At 48.4% G+C, this 4,102-nt stretch overlaps 1 pseudogene; it reads right to left on the bottom strand.

The window, feature by feature from the left end:
• Positions 1-316: 316 nt before the first annotated feature.
• LOC146050923 (U2 spliceosomal RNA) lies at positions 317-452 on the bottom strand (annotated as a pseudogene).
• Positions 453-4,102: the final 3,650 nt, after the last annotated feature.

Genomic DNA, 4,102 nt, shown 5'->3' with positions numbered 1-4,102 from the left:
GTCTCAGTGTTTCTCCGATCCCAAGGTTAAGGTACTAAGCTGGGCTTTTCGCGGTCTCCCCATCAGAGGCTACGAACCTCTGGAACAGGAGCCATCTACTCAGTCCCAGCCTTTCTCCGCTCCTTGGGAATGGATACTAAACTGAGCCTTTCGCTGTCTCATCCTTCAGGGGCTACGAACCCCGTCAAGAGAGTCAAACTACTAGGCCCAGTGTTTCTACCCCCCTCTCACCAGTGGGTTTACGGAAACAACACCTCCTACCACTGGCAGAGGTGAAGGTACTCAGCCAGACTTTTCACCACTCCCAGGCAAAAAAGAGGGGTCCCACACCCTCCGCCCATCAGAGCAGCTACTCAGTCCAGCCTTTCTCTATTCTCTGCCAGAGGCCAGTCCATACCCACTGATAAGAACAGATACTACACCTGATCTTAGCCAAAAGGCCGAGAAGCATTGTACAAAGTGTGTGATGTACCTGCACATTGTCCTGATGTCGGTAGTACAGTCCTGCTGCAGTGGCGGATCCGGGGGGTGGTTCAGTATGTCTACAGAATAGGGTGACGGAGACACGTTCCCCGTTTTGTAGAACAGTCCCAGTTGCCGCCTCCACATCTCCCCCCCCAAATGCTGCAACTAAAGGGGCGCTGCGAGTGATAACACAGGAACCGTTCTGCAGGGACCAGACCATTGGATTTATATGTAAACCATGAGGTGTACGTGCTAATCTGAATAAGGCGCCGTCTCCGCTGACTTCCGGTATTACCAAGTACGGCTGCACAGTCTGTGCCCTGCAGTAAACACAAGTCCCACCGTCTGGTTTGCCTCAAGTACTTTTTCCGCTGGTGTTTGCTATTAATCACCCGTGTACATGACAAATAATACCCACATAACACATTATAAAGTGCGGCTCAGCAACTAGCCAGAGCCTGACTCTTATATTGTATATGGTGCCCAGTACTGTAGGGCAGACTATACACAGCGCCTACGTTCTTTACACGCAGCGAGACCCTCAGCACATAACTATAAATAAAGGGCAGGCTGGAAAAGCCATGGGGTAACACCCAACTATAGAACTGGAGCTTGTCTACATTAGCATGTTGGGGGAATATAACAGGAATATTTGAAATATGTGTAACCCTAATGGGTTTATTGGGCATAAGAATCCAAATTTTCTGTAAATTTCAGTTTGATTTTTAATCATGTGACTTCCAGATATAGGCTCTGATAGCCCCCACCCCTAAGATCCGCCACTGGAATTCTGTGACCTACAATGATAATACCCCAAGACATCTCTCCACAATGTATGGCTTATAGATCTGTTGGCAGATCTGTCCTTGCCCAATAGTAGGCATTCTCCAACTTACCAAGCAATAACCAAGTAACACATTGCAATACCTCTCCCATAGGAAGCCCATGACAAAAAAAAAAAAGGTCACTACAGGATACAGTCGTTGAAATGAAATGGAGCTCTCCGATTGGTCAGACCTGTTAATACAGCAGCGTTTTGGTATGCCATACTGAAATGTGATTTATTATGTGTTTTATTAATGCTCTCAGTTCTCTCTGTTTCATTTCTTTCTTCAGTCAGCCAGGAGTTGGGGAAAAGGGATATAGGGGTTTATTCTGGTTCGGGCGGCTGGGCCGTAAGCGTACGTTCCAGGTTTTTTTTCGATCTACGCATGCGTACCTTCCGCAATGTGCAGGCGCGACGACTCCACAACGCTCACGGACGGTTGTTTCCGTGCGAAAAAACCTGTCCGCAAGAGTACGGTCATTGTGGGCGGCATAGGGGCGTGTTGAGGGGTGCGGCCGAAATAATGAGGAAAACTGGGCGTAAACATGGGCGTACACGGGGGTGTGCACAAAAAATGTACGGTGCTACAACCGCTCGATCGGCGAAAGCACCGTGCATTTCGGACACAAAACAGGCGGCCGCCACCGCCACCTCCAGACCACCCCTACAGATACCGCATGAGAGCGGACGCCTGTGTCTGCTAATTAACGCTGATTACTACTGAAACACATACACCTGAATGTAATAAGCAATGCTGCAGCCTATTAAGTCACAACCATTATTTCACTACCTGCAAGCAACATACAGCCCTCTAACACATTGGAAGCTTATCTTTCTATACTTCTCTACATGTAAAGGATGGTTTTATTTAAGGTAACTATCATTTTAAGACCTGCTTATATATGTCAAGGTAGTTATTTGGTAACCATTTACACACATTCAGTAAGTGTTTTCATATACTTTAAACAGCAGCACACTCAATCTACACAAGTCGACATGTGTCAACGTTTTCACTCGAATACAAACAATTTTTTTTTCATTTTGCTAAAAATACATAAACCACATCTAACAGCTACAAGGATGTGGCAGCAATGTTCTAAGGCCATGGCCACTATTATTTTATTATTATTATTTATTAGGGTGTTCATTAAGGTAGATAATTGAAGTAACATAAAACAATAATTGAATAACAATTAGAATAAATCATTTAATTGTCTTAATCATAGTTGAAAGGCTAGATTATGAGGGCCATATATGTGAAGGGTATGCCAGCGTGCACGGACGTACGCTAACTCTCACGATCGGTGACATACGATGAGTTTTCCATTGAAAACAGTGGAGACCCGTCCGTACAAGGGGGCGAACGCTCAGATAGCCGTAAGATGTCGGTGTGAAAACGGAAGAGTCCCGTCCGTGTACGGTGGCGTACGCTCAAGTGTACGCCACTCCCCTTTGTCAGTGTTTGTGGCCGTCCGTATGCGGATGTTTTGTGGGTGGACTTTTGCTCACCGGCCGCGTACGGTAAACGTATGCTGATACGGAACGTACGTACGTTTGGCCGCCGCAACCAGAATAAGGCCCATAGTCACTATGGCGACCACTAAAGGTCAATAGGGCTTAGGCCGGCACATGTAATAGGTTGACATGCCAAAGGTCGACAGAGTCGGAAGGTCGACAATGGGAAGGTTAACAGTCAAAAGGTCAACATTAAGTTTTCTTACCCTACTATACACTAGGGTGTAGAGCAAGGGGGCGCGGTACACTGATACGGCGTCCATGTCGACTTACGTCGAAATTTAGGCAAAAAACCCCCCTGAAAATGTCAACCTTTTTGACCTTTTGAAGTCCTTCCCATTGTTGCCCTAAGTCTTGTGTCGACCTTAGCCATGTCGACCTATTTCATGTTTTGAACTAAGCCCTGTCGACCGTTATAATGTACGTGTCACAGCGGGCGGTGTTTGCGGATCCGTCTCAGGCTGCAGTCCTGGGACAGGCTGCACTGGGGGGGGGGGGGGGTGCTTGGAGTTTTGGGGGAGGACATAGGACCTACACATATAAGGTCTGACGGCTTTGATGAAACTCCTTGACGAGCGCGGAATCTAACCGCCTAGCGGTCTTCGCCAGTGACCCCCGCATGCTGCGTCTGGACAGCAGGTCACAACCCCTCTCCAGAAGTATTCACTGGTGGCCAGAGACTGTCCGAGACTGGAAGTAGGTCGAGACACCAATCACAGTGCAATGCCCTGAGAAGGCGTAACGGGAACTGAAATAGCCGACTTGGCGTATGACTTCGGGTCAGTAACGGAGCACAAAGGCCGACTTGGCTTCACAATAATGAACTCGCGTAGCAGGGTAACTCAAATAGCCGACTTGGTGTAGGAAACTCCGGAAAGGTAATAACTGGAACTTATATGGCCTAACTGGCTTCAGGGAGAAAGGAACCAGGGATAACTTAAAGGACCAAACTTGGTATACAGGTATACTGGAAACGATGGGTGCAGAATTGCTGGGATCTCCAGGAACTTGCACAGGCTAGATCCGGAACACCGGAATGGCTCAGAGAACGCAGGGTACTGACTGCAGCTCCTCAACAGTGGGTCTGTATCCAGCACAGGAGCTTGCAGGCCAGCCAGGCTGAGATAGGGCAGGCTTGATTGACAGAAGGCACAAATATCCCTTCTGCCAAGTCTCACGACCAATCCAAGATGGAGTCACCAGAGCTGGCGCCACACTGTTTGAGACGCAGGTACCGCTGGTGCCTGGAGACCTGCTGCCACCTGCCGACCCCTGACCCCCGCCGGCCGGACACCC

The sequence above is a fragment of the Crinia signifera genome, chromosome 12 (assembly GCF_055691185.1).
Source record: "Crinia signifera chromosome 12, ASM5569118v1, whole genome shotgun sequence".
Taxonomy (NCBI): domain Eukaryota; kingdom Metazoa; phylum Chordata; class Amphibia; order Anura; family Myobatrachidae; genus Crinia; species Crinia signifera.
Note: the sequence above shows the minus strand (reverse complement) of the source record. Positions and strands in the feature narration are given on the sequence as shown.